The 12,529-nt window shown below is 40.1% G+C and overlaps 1 protein-coding gene across 8 annotated transcripts in view; it reads right to left on the bottom strand.

Annotated features, from left to right (window-relative positions):
• The window catches only part of RNF19A (ring finger protein 19A, RBR E3 ubiquitin protein ligase), a 96,639-nt gene that overhangs the window by 42,670 nt on the left and 41,440 nt on the right, over nt 1–12,529 (bottom strand). Inside the window, exons 3-4 of one of the 8 annotated variants that reach the window (XM_073330443.2) lie at nt 3,892–4,058; nt 988–1,137 (exon numbers count right to left, since the gene is read on the bottom strand). The exons of the other annotated variants lie outside the window; for them this stretch is intronic. The gene's annotated coding sequence lies outside the window, so the exon portion shown is untranslated. The remainder of the gene's footprint in view (nt 1–987; nt 1,138–3,891; nt 4,059–12,529) is intronic. 8 annotated transcript variants of the gene reach the window in all.

Below are 12,529 nucleotides of genomic sequence, written 5' to 3'. Positions count from 1 at the left end.
CATCCTTCCCACAGGTTTTTCCATACAGGGGGCTAGCTGGCTCTCAGAAAACATGAGACCTGATAATACGACTTTTGATAATAAGGGGAAAATGAGAGGTGTTTCCTAGAAGATGTCAATGTCATACAATTGGATGTACTGGCTTGCTCCGGTGTACTGTGGACTACCACATTGCTGGCCTTTATATTTTGTTTCTCAGTGTTTCAAACTTTACCTCAATATGGAAAAGGAGGACTGCAACTGGTTTTCGATGTGTCATACTGAAGTTAACTGCTAGAAACAAATAGGAAGGAGGAGGAGGGATTTATAGGGTTTACATAATGTGATATATTACAAATTCTATTTTTTTATACATGTTGGTAGATGGGAGACTTAGGAATCTGTTAAGTGTCGGCATATTGAGCAGGAGACCTTGAGCCAATGCATTTGAGCCTTGAGCCAATGCCAATGAGCATATTACAAAATTTGTATCCTAGATATAGGACCAGCTACTGATTGAACAGTAACTAAGTGCATGTCTACAGACCCTTCCCACAACAGCCAAATCAGCAACACCTAGAACACAAAGTCAAGCAGGGGAGGTTTCAAAAGAAGATTGACTAGCAGTGGAAACGTCAACCCACTGATCTCTCCAAGAGGAAGATCTGATACCATGTATGTGCAACAAGAAACAGTAAATCAAGATATAAATATGGTCATATCATGGATAGGCTAGTGCACATATTTGGGGAGGTCATTCTCATCTTTGTTTAAAACCAATACAAAACAAAAACAAAGAAAATCAAAAATCCACACCCTAAAAACAACCTCTCAAACAGCTGTAAACCTGCAGCCAAGAGGATAATTAAAACACAGCCACTAACACAGCACATAGCGATTACTGTGAGGAGAATCTAATGTCTCACTTCCCACCACATTTTACACTTTTAGTATTTATAAGCATTTTCTATTTCCATTTTATTGACATTTCAATTTTGTAAGCAATACCTGATGATTTCATCATATGACTGCTATGCTGTGAAAATACTGAAGAGTCATGAAATGACAGCTGGTTTCACTAACACCGAGAACCATGGTTAGGCGCTTTAAGAGTATTTCTTTCAAAGTTGGTATATTTCAAGTCCTGCATTTATGGGACTGTGAAATAAAATGTTCATATTCATCATGCATAATTCATGCAAACAAATTCTGCAGTCACAATATACATAAACAATTTATACTAAATGGAACAAAGTATTTAAACTACTGTATTATGCTCTGACAAACTGATTCACCAAGAACAGATTACTGAGATCTTACAGTAACTTCATCATCCCTCTGCTGCAACAGCATTAGCATTTACATGTAGGATGCAAGTATAGAAAATCTAGGAGTCATCTCCATAGCAACTTTGCTGCCAGAATGTGTAAAGGAAGGCCTACTTTTAAAAACCTGCAGCTTCATACTATTATTTGCATTCCCAGTTAACAGTCCAGTCACACTCAAACTGATGTCCTCTCTTGCAAATTGGAAAAGGCTGCAAGGCCTTGGGAATGAGGAATTTCGCAAGCAAAATCCATTCAGTATTGTTAAAACACGTTTTTTCTCTTTTTCACTGATGGGATGTTTGGGTTGCTAGGTGCCTGGTTTTCAACCAGAAAGTCTGGTCGAAAAGGGGACCTGGCAGTGTCCGGTCAGATGTACTGATTGGACACCAAAAGGCTGGTTACCATGGGGTGGGTGGAGGCGACGGGTCATTAACCTGTGCCAGTTCCTGCTCAGGCAGGGCACCCTCCTACCTGCTGGAAGGCTCCTTGTCAGAGAGCAGCAGCTCCCATCCCAGCCCCCGGAGGAGGGGGAGAAGAGGGAGAGTGGAGATGACCCAGTGAGCGACAAGGGAGGAGAGAGAGTAGCAAGGGACGGGGCGGGGCCTCAGGGGTCTGGTTACCAGCAATTAGAAAGGTGGTAACCCTAGGGATGCATTATGCTGTAGACTGTATCTGAAGTAAAATATTTAAAATGCTATAATAAGTAAATTAAAAACAAGCTTCTATTTCAGAGCATCATGCACAATAGTACTAAATTCATAGCTGAATTCTAAAAAAGCTATATTGTTCCTGGTTGAATGATGACTGTTCTCTTGTATCGTGCCTCACTTCACAGTGGTTAAAATTACTATTACATCTGTAATAAGTTGTTACTTCACAAACCAAATTTCTCTAATATCCTGGGAACAACACGGCTACAACACTGCATATTACATATATTGACACGTATGATTTAACTTGACTGAGGGTAAAAAAAAAATCTGTTAGGATCCAAAATACTGTATCTCCTGAAGCAAATGAAGGTTCATTTGTCAAAGGCACTGCTGTTAAGTAATTGTGTACTAAATCCATAAACTAAATGAAAACAAAATGCTTGTAGAATTCTCCTACTTATAAAACAAGTTTACAGAGCTTCAATAACTAATATTTTTCCACTTTATAAAGGAAAATGAGACTTCGTGTCAACATGCAGTATCATTCCATTTTTATGACAGGTTTCAGAGTAACAGCCGTGTTAGTCTGTATTTGCAAAAAGAAAAGGAGTACTTGTGGCACCTTAGAGACTAACCAATTTATTTGAGCATGAGCTTTCGTGAGCTACAGCTCACTTCATCGGATGCATGCCGTGGAAACTGTAGCAGACTTTATATATACACAGAGAATATGAAAAAATACCTCCTCCCACCCCACTGTCCAGCTGGTAATAGCTTATCTAAAGTGATCATCAGGTGGGCCATTTCCAGCACAAATCCAGGTTTTCTCACCCTCCACCCCCCCACACAAATTCACTCTCCTGCTGGTGATAGCCCATCCAAAGTGACAACTCTTTACACAATGTGCATGATAATAAAGTTGGGCCATTTCCTGCACAAATCCAGGTTCGGGTGAGAGAACCTGGATTTGTGCAGGAAATGGCCCAACTTTATTATCATGCACATTGTGTAAAGAGTTGTCACTTTGGATGGGCTATCACCAGCAGGAGAGTGAATTTGTGTGGTGGGGTGGAGGTGAGAAAACCTGGATTTGTGCTGGAAATGGCCCACCTGATGATCACTTTAGATAAGCTATTACCAGCTGGACAGTGGGGTGGGAGGAGGTATTTTTTCATATTCTCTGTGTATATATAAAGTCTGCTACAGTTTCCACGGCATGCATCCGATGAAGTGAGCTGTAGCTCACGAAAGCTCATGCTCAAATAAATTGGTTGGTCTCTAAGGTGCCACAAGTACTCCTTTTCTTATTCCATTTTTAAGGTACATGGAATATAATTATTGTATTATACACCAACCAATTCTTTGCTACTCATTTTTATCAAATTCTGTATGCCAAAAAATAAACTGAAAAGTAGAGTTACTAATTTCAGTGAACTGAAATTAGTACTCAGAAATGGAATTCCATCTCCAGCGCCAAAAAGTCAGTGCAAAGCAATTCGATGGAATGTCTGTAAAACTGGGGATAAATTAAAAAATGATGGTATTGCTGTTAATTTGTCAAATAGTATCAAAACTGAATGACAATAGTTCTAGGTGGAGGTCTAATCCGGACTACAAACTCACAAGTCTGTAGGAAGTAATCCAACGTTAAATAATATACGTATATTTCTAAATTGGACAAATTCTAGCAGAGCCGCATGAAATAAAGTATACATTGTGTTAAAATGTAACTAGAGAGCCAAATTTTAAAAGGCAGCTCTTTGACCTAAAGAGCAAAATTCTGGGGTTACTCATCTGGATTTGGCAAATCAATAAATATGAAGCCAAAACAACACCTTCAGAAAATTATTTTATTTACTTTTACAACCATTAAAGTGAGGAAATGGATTTGCTAAAATACAAGCATGCAAGGATGTATAATGGTTCCATACCAATGATTAATGTTGCGCTAGCAGAGCTGATGCAGGACGGTGTGCAGTTTGGGAACCCGGACCGGTGGATCCAGTGAATGAGGAGCCGCCTTCTCACTCTTTGAGCCTTGGAATGCACGCCTCCTCCATGGCCAGAATTCATGGACAATGCAGCCTCTTTCTTGGATCTGGAGGAACACTTACTACCATGTTTATGCACATTCTTCTGGGTTTCATGGCTAGGCCCCAGCACAGTATCCATAGCTAAGGCAAAGTTTTTGTCATGGATATTTTAGTAAAAGTCAAGGACAAGTCACGGACAATAATGAAAAATTAACAGAAGCCCGTGACTTGTCCTTGACTTTTACTAAAAATATCCATGACAAAATGGGTAGCCTGGGCAGCTGGAGGGGGAGAGCGGGGCTGGGAGCTCCAGGGTCACCCTCCACTGGCGGCTCCAAGCTGTGGGGGTCCCCCGGCCTCCCGTTGCAGCTGGGAGCAGCAAGGGCCCCTCTTGCTACCTGTGGCGGCTGGGAGTGGCAGGTATTTCCCCTGCTGCCCAGGGTGGCTGGGATCCCCCCCGCCACCCCTTTCTGCCAGGAGCAGTGGGGATTCCCCCCTGCCGCCTGTGGTGGCCCAGAGCGGCAGCGGGGAGCTGCAGGGCTCCCCCTGCCACCCACAGTGGCTGGGAGCTGCAGGGGTATTCCGCAGCTCCCTGCCTCCACAGGTGGCATGGGACCCCACAGCTCCCAGCCAGTGCTGGCTGAGGTCTTTGGATTCCATGATTTCCATGACCTCCGTGATTAAATTGCAGCCTTATCCATAGTGCAGGTACCGACAGATCTGGACTGGGACTCTGCGATAGGAGGCTCCTGGACCGTTCAGGTCAGCGTACATGATGTACTGCTCAGGATCGGACTATGGCCCCATATGAGGTGCGTCTTAAGCCATAGGGCCTGGCCTTCCTGGGCACAGGCAGGGAAGGAGAGGCAGATACCGCACCTGGACGTGATGTGGGCTTCCTCCAAGCAGTACAGGATTGTCGTTGAATGAAAACAAGCAAAGGAAAGAAGTGCCGACCTTGAATCCTGGTATCTTTGGTATAATCCAGTGCCCAGACACAGGTGCGGGGGTGGGGGTGAGGGGGCAGGGTTGGTGGAAAATCACCAAAGCAGAGTCCCAAAATCCTTGATCCTAGAAAAATTACTATGAGCACTAAAACTACTACTAAAATCAGTCAAATCTGAACTATATACACAAGAATAAAAACGCAGTTTTTTTGGAAAGTGCGTCACGAAAGAGGAGAGAAAAAGGAAGAAGCTCTGACGCGGATCTTGGGTGGTGTGAAGGAACTGAAGACATGGTCGATTGTTCCACCCTTTATGGTCTCGGGTGAAACCACAAGGCAATGCCAGGGTGCATGTGCAGACACTATTACTTGGAAAAGCTCTGGCTCTGGGAACCTGGCACATGCGCACATCTCTCAGTGGAATACTATAGGGACCATCTCTCAAAGAAGCAACATTTATTCTTGTTTCTGTTACAGGAACACTGTCAACGTGACATCTGGTGAAAAAAATTTTCACATACTACACTTGCTTGAGTTCCCCTGCCGATTTTTATGCTTTTACAATCATACTTTCTCTCTCTCCTGTTAACGAATTTAGTTTCCCCTGTCTTCTGTGTGGGTCTTAATGATAGTGCAACTGATCAAATACTATCGAATGCACAAAACAAACAACCTGACAAAACCGAACTCTTTTTGGCTAATGTTTCCCTTATCGTAATCTTTGGTGTTGAAAGCAACAGTAATATATACCAAAGTGTTATCTTCAGGCACAAGTATGAAACAAATCAGTTATAGTAAAAAAACATTAATTTATGGTGATAAACTTGTTGGAAATAAACTCTCTGAAAAAGTATAGTAACCAAGAAGAAGAATATAAGCCTCCCTCCCTTCCTTTCTCTAGAGAGGAAAGAACACGCATTCCAAGATTTTTTTGCCAATTTCAACAGATGTGCGAATCAAGAAATAGCAGCTATGGTGATTCATCAACTGCACTTTTTATAAGCAAAGTTTTTCCCATGTTCTAATAAATGTTCTCTTTCAGTTTGGTGTTCTCTTTGCATGGGATATATCAATCATTCACTCTCCAGCAAGACCAATTCCTAAGAGACTTTGCCTCGTTTTTGGAATACAGAAGTTGCCACTTATTTAAGGGCAACTTACAATTATCCTATACCAGATTCAAAATCTGAAAGACAGAGTTAGCCATTCTCTCTTTTGTAGTAGATGTGGCTTTTATTATTAGTTACAAAGTTTTAAAAAGAATAGACAACACATGAGTAGCCATTACAGAAGAGAGGGTATAAAGACTAGCTTCACTGTGATAACTTAACTAATTATGGTCAGATCCGCACAAAATAGCACAAGACTTAGCAGAGCAAATGTGAAATACAATGAAAAACAAAAAACTAAAAGCTCAGCTCGCAGTGGCAGGTCCTGTCCCATGGGGATGGGGATTTTTTCCACTCCTGAGCATTATAGTTATTCTGATCTAATTTCCTAGTGTGGACCGGATCTAAGTTAATAACATCCCTGCTAACATTTTCCAAGTTACTGTGAGCTTTAAACACTGTTGCCAGCCCTGCAGGCAAAGGTGGGTCAGGAGAGGGAGAAAGGAAGGAAGATCACCCCAAGACAGATATTTCACCCTCACTGCCAGAGGTGCAAGTTGATGTTGTTGCACAGATTAACTGGCCAAGAAACTCTCCTGATTTACTGGGGGGAGGAAGAGGAATCAATATTATTAGTCCAGTGAGCTCCTTAGCCAGCTCTTTTAAAACTCTTGGATGCAAGTTACCTGGACTTGCGGATTTAAAAATGTCTAACATCAGTAGCTGTTTAACATTCTCATGAGTTTCTACTGGAATGGAAAGAGTGTTATTATCGGACTACCCCTACTGGCTTTCTCCCAGATTAATGAGAAAAATGGTACGATCTATGGAAAGATACAGCAAAATGGATATATTCTTCTAACTAGAAGAATGCCTCAAAGATTATCTAAAAAAAGATTTACTTGCCAAGACTAGAGCTTAGTCCTCAGGTTTCTACTGCAACATTTGGGATCATTACGGGGGGTGGGGGTGGGATAGCTCAGTGGTTTGAGCATTGGCCTGCTAAACCCAGGGTTGTGAGTTCAATCCTTGAGGGGGCCATTTAGGGATCTGGGGTAAAAATTGGGGATTGCTCCTGCTCTGAGCAGGGGGTTGGACTAGATGATCTCCTGAGGTCCTTTCCAACCTTGATATTCTATGATTGATTAAATAAATGCATAAGAAGCATTCCTCATAAGTTGTGATGTTTAATTTTTTTCCTCAGGGAAACAAACTATAGAGGCAGAGCAATTTTGGTTAAATATGATAAAATCTATTTAAACCGAGGAAAAGATTGAATATAATTCTTACTTTTCCTTTTTTAAAAGGACACAATATTGTTTTATTTTAATTTTTTTCTTTGTAACGGTCTCTTCAAGCAATTTACATGCTTTTCTACCCTACTCACTTTGACCTTTTCCACTCTACATCATTTCCAGTCTTTTGAATAGAACAGAAATTAATCTAACATTTGTTTTGTTAACACTTCAACTTACCTAACAGTATGTCATGCTGAAAAGTGTGTGCATGCACCAGTACCAATGGTATCAGCAATACTCTGGGACTAGTATGTATTTTCATTGCTGATGCTGCAGCAAAGGTGAGCAAATACATGTCTATTAAACACATATTTGAGTTTAAGGTAGTTTTTGGTTTCCATTCAAATCAATTTTTTAAAGAAGATCTAGAATTAGGTGTAACTCATCATCAGGATGCATTTTTCCATTTAATGTTCCTAAGGTTAATACAAATGTGGTAAAAATAATTATTTGACTCCCCTAGCTTGAATTTGAAAATAGAGAATTTAGATAGCAATATTGGATTTTATTAAGACTATTAAAACTCAAATTTATTAAGATTCTTTAGCGGGAAAACAGACTTGAAATTAAAACACAAATACATTTATTAATTATAGAAAAGAGATTGAAAAATGCTTTTTTTTAAATGTAACTAGTCCATTCACCCTGCAAATACAGGAATTTTTCATGTAATATATTAGGAGCTCTGTCCACTCTTGATTTACAATGTCCCAGGTGTTGAGGTCGTTACGTTTAAAATAAGACCTCAGTGTTACACAAATTTGTATCTGATATTCACCCTAAATTTTCCTTTATTTAGTTTCACAGTCTTTCTCTTAGTAATCTAAAGAATTTATGGATAAACCCTAACCAACCAGTATCACCAGCAGGACATGAAATTCTTATTGTAGTATCTGGTACCATTCTAACGTCTGCATAAGAGGGCAATATTGTTTTGGTTTAATTTTTGTCTTTATTTATAGAAGTCTCTTGGTTATTTACATACACAGGCACCAAAACTTTTACAAAGAGGAGTATAGAGTTAAGCTCTTATTTGTATTTAGGCTCCTAAATAAATGACCCAGTTTTCAGAAGTGGCTCCTGTTGAAGGTACTATGTATAACATGTTAGAATACCATCAAGGAATTTAAAGTTTATTTTGTCACTGACAGTCTCCATTTCTCCTCCGAATCCTCCCATCATCTCAGTTACTATCCTTACTGTGTAGGAGGACTGGAAAAGCCTTGTAGAATCTGCCATTTTAAAAGATTAAAAACAAAAAACAAACCAAAAACAAAAAACCCCACCCAAAACCAAAAACTGAAATCTTCTGTATGGAAATAAGAATAATATAATTAAGACAGACCACTTTTAATAAGTTCATACACACTAAGCCTTTTTTTATTTTTTAACTACTAACTTATTTGAAGTTTGAAGAAAGTAATTTTCTTAGCCTTGCACACATACCTAACTCCCACTAACCTAACCCCACCAAATATTACTAGGAGTCATGAAGAGGATTTATTGTTATGCAAAGGGTTAACTTTACTTAAACAAAAACCTCTAAGATTTGCGGCTATCTTAAAGCTTTTTAAATAGTGACCTGCTAAAATTAAACAAATATTAACCAAAACACAAAACAAAAACATACATCACAAATCAACAGAAACATAAGACCTTATAACGCTGCAATACTCTCTTGACCTGTCCATCAACATTTATCACTCAAACTATGTTATTCTGAATTTAAATTATAAGTTCTTTGGAGCAGGAGCCATGTTTTATATCGGTCTGTAAAGAACCTCTTAAGATACAAACGTTATGTTTTCTAACCAAACTTTATTCCTTGCTTAGCTCTCTATTTTCTGTACTATGCCAAGAAAATGTATTTAGATTTAGCCTGACTGCTGTTGGATACCAAGATTTAGCTAGGGATAATTGCTGATGGACACTTTACAAATAAAGGACTTAGTCTGACTTCACATGAGGGCAGACCAGAAGTTGGGGAAGTGCCCAGTGTGGGTAAAGGCAGCTGCAATTTTCCTTCTCTTGACCCACATACACAGGCCATATACAATTCCTACCACTGTTTCTTCCATAACATTTATAAGATTCAGCCTTAGGAATGGACAGAAAAGGGTGTAACTCTTTTTCAGGCCTTCATCTCTTGTTTATTTACCGTCATCTCCTCCTCTGTGAGCTTCCCAACTCCCACATTGCTCACTCCCATCCACACAAAATGTGCTGCCAAGATCACCTTCATAGCCAGTTGATAACCATACTCTGGCACTGCTCCCTTTTTCTAAGGCACCAAATTCAAGCTTCTTGCCCTTGTCTTCAAGTTTTCTACATAAATGTGCCCTTCATATATAGCCATCCTTATCACTTTGTATCACCTCCTGTCCTCCCATCACTGTCATTAACCCATTCTTCAAGACCTTTCTCAGCCATCTTTGCAACTTCTTCTATCCTACCCCCTATTTGCAGAATGCCTGCACACAGATGATCTGTGAAGGGACTATGCGCTCTCCTTTCAAATCCCCCATGAAGAGCCACGTATGATATGACGACTTAAAAAAAAAATCTAGATAATTACAGATAGGCTAGAGAGACTTGCAGATTCACACATTTTACCAAAAAAGGCATGCTGTACTCCCTTTCTCTGTGAGTCTGCTTTTCTGTTGGATTCAACCAGTAAGGGCTTCAGGTCAGAGATTATATATTCTCTGGTCACAAATGTCAGATGCACCAAACTCACCTTCAATGCAGCTGAGGGAGGCAAAGGTTAGCTACATTATGCCTCTCGCAGGGTGACTGGTGCAACAAACTAATAAGGAGCTCTCCACCAAATGGGAATTGGCAAAGGGAAATACATATGAGCTCTTACACCTTCCACTTCCCCCATCCAGCTTCAACTCATTCCTTGTGACAGAGGAGCTGGCATAAAGCAAGGATCCCTCCTGTTGAAGGAATCCTCAGATGCACCCTCAGGGTAGCTCTAAGGTCACTTTGCATCAGTCCCACTGAATAAAGTGATCTTAACAAGACCAGGGATCTGGACCACTGTTTAGAAAGTGCATGTAGCCAATTTTGAGCACTACTGTAAACAGGTAAACACCATCACATAGCAAGGTCAAAAAGTGATCAGCCAGATATCATTTAGTGTAGGCACATGGAAACCCAAACAACGCAAAATGTATAGATCTGTGCAGTACTGCACAGCTACAAATTAAGCTCTTATGCACAATTTGAATTTTTCCTCCATTAAACTCCAAAACATCACAAGCATAGATTACATAAATATATTTAATCCTTCTGTGACTATGGACAAGTGTTCTCACCTCTGGCTTCTGTGGAGGTATACTACTTATGGGGTGTCCTAACTCATTTAATTTGTTGGCTGTCTGTCTGGAAAATGCTATCAACCTAAGGGTTTAAGAGTGATAAAAGAGAACTATTCCATGAAACTGCACAACTAGAATACAAATCCAACTGTAGCAATACTTTCATTAAAATGAAACACAAACTGTTCCTTCCCCTCATTTGAAAAGGGAGCCAGCTTGCATCAAAGAATCACTCCAATGAAGAATCTCTTTCTTGTTTGACCTGCTTGTAGGCCAAGTTAGAACACCAAAGCAGGATTTATAGAAAATTCAGCATTTAAAACCCTAATTAACTCTAAGTGCAGACCACATTAGGATGATCCACGGAATGGAAAACTTGTCTTATGAAAGGAGACTCAAGGAGCTTGGCTTGTTTAGCCTAACTAAAAGAAGGTTGAGGGGAGACATTAATATATCTATAAATATATCAGAGGGATAAATACCAGAGAGGGAGAGGAATTATTTAAGCTCGGTACCAATGTGGACACAAGAACAAATGGATGTAAACTGGTCATCGGGAAGCTTAGACTTGAAATTAGATGAAGGTTTCTAACCATCATAGGAGTGAAGTTTTGGAATAGCCTTCCAAGGGAAGCAGTGGGGGCAAAAGATCTATCTGGCTTTAAGATTAAACTCGATAAGTTTATGGAGGAGATGGTATGATGGGATAACATGATTTTGGTAATTAATTGATCTTTAACTATTCATGGTAAATAGGCCTAATGGCCTGTGATGGGATGTTAGATGGGGTGGGATCTGAGTTACCCAGGAAAGGATTTTCTGTAGTATCTGGCTGGTGAATCTTGGCCATATGCTCATGGTTTAGCTGATTGCCATATTTGGGGTCGGGAAGGAATTTTCCTCCAGGGCAGATTGGAACAGGCCCTGGAGGTTTTTTGCCTTCCTCTGTAGCATGGGGCCCGGGTCACTTGCTGGAGGATTCTCTGCTCCTTGAAGTCTTTAAACCATGATTTGATGACTTCAATAGCTCAGACATAGGTGAGGTTTTTCGCAGGAGTGGGTGAGTGAGATTCTGTGGCCTGCGTTGTATAGGAGATCAGACTAGATGATGATCATAATGGTCCCTTCTGACCTTAGTATCTATGAATCTATGGTGCTAAGGAATTTAAATATAACCTGTCTTTTCTGAGAAGGTTCTTAGGGCATTAGGAAATCCTGAATATAAGGAATTAGAGTTACCTACAAAAAGGACCAAAAATTTAACTACTTCATTAATCCAGTCTTGACAAAGACCCAAATAAGCAGAACAAAATGATAGATCTGCCAGAAGTTTTCAGTCAGTATGAAGCTTATTTTTCACTTTAGTCAAATTAAAGCTGACACTCCATTCTTTTTGCTTTTTAAACTGCTTTTGAGTTAAAGATTCTGCCTCTGAACTTTGTTCATCTGCATTTTATTCTTAACAGTAAAAAAATACCATGAAGTACTATGTTTATACATAGGTTGGCTGCAATTTAGCAAATAAATCAGAGTTTAGTCCCCCACAACTTCATTCACCTAACATGGAAAACAAAAACCACCTGGGAAGCCACCTGATGTGCTGAGATACCACTGAGTCTACCTGTTCTGCCAGCATGGGCCCCTTTAACCTGTCTTGCTGAGCCAGGCAGGTAAAACCTCCTCTAATACACACACACAGGCAGGGCCGTAACCAGGCAACAGTAAGAGTTCCCAGGCAGGTCCCTTCTTCATGGAAGGGGGAGAGGAGAAATGCACTTAACTCTGATCCTTTGATATCACACAATGACTCATCTGAGTTTAATGAGCAGGATTTAACATCTAGTTAGAGACCATCATTAC

The sequence above is a fragment of the Lepidochelys kempii genome, chromosome 2 (genome assembly GCF_965140285.1).
Source record: "Lepidochelys kempii isolate rLepKem1 chromosome 2, rLepKem1.hap1, whole genome shotgun sequence".
In the NCBI taxonomy this organism is placed as follows: Eukaryota; Metazoa; Chordata; order Testudines; family Cheloniidae; genus Lepidochelys; species Lepidochelys kempii.
The sequence above is the reverse complement of the archived record's forward strand: the minus strand, read 5'-3'. Positions and strand labels throughout refer to the sequence as shown.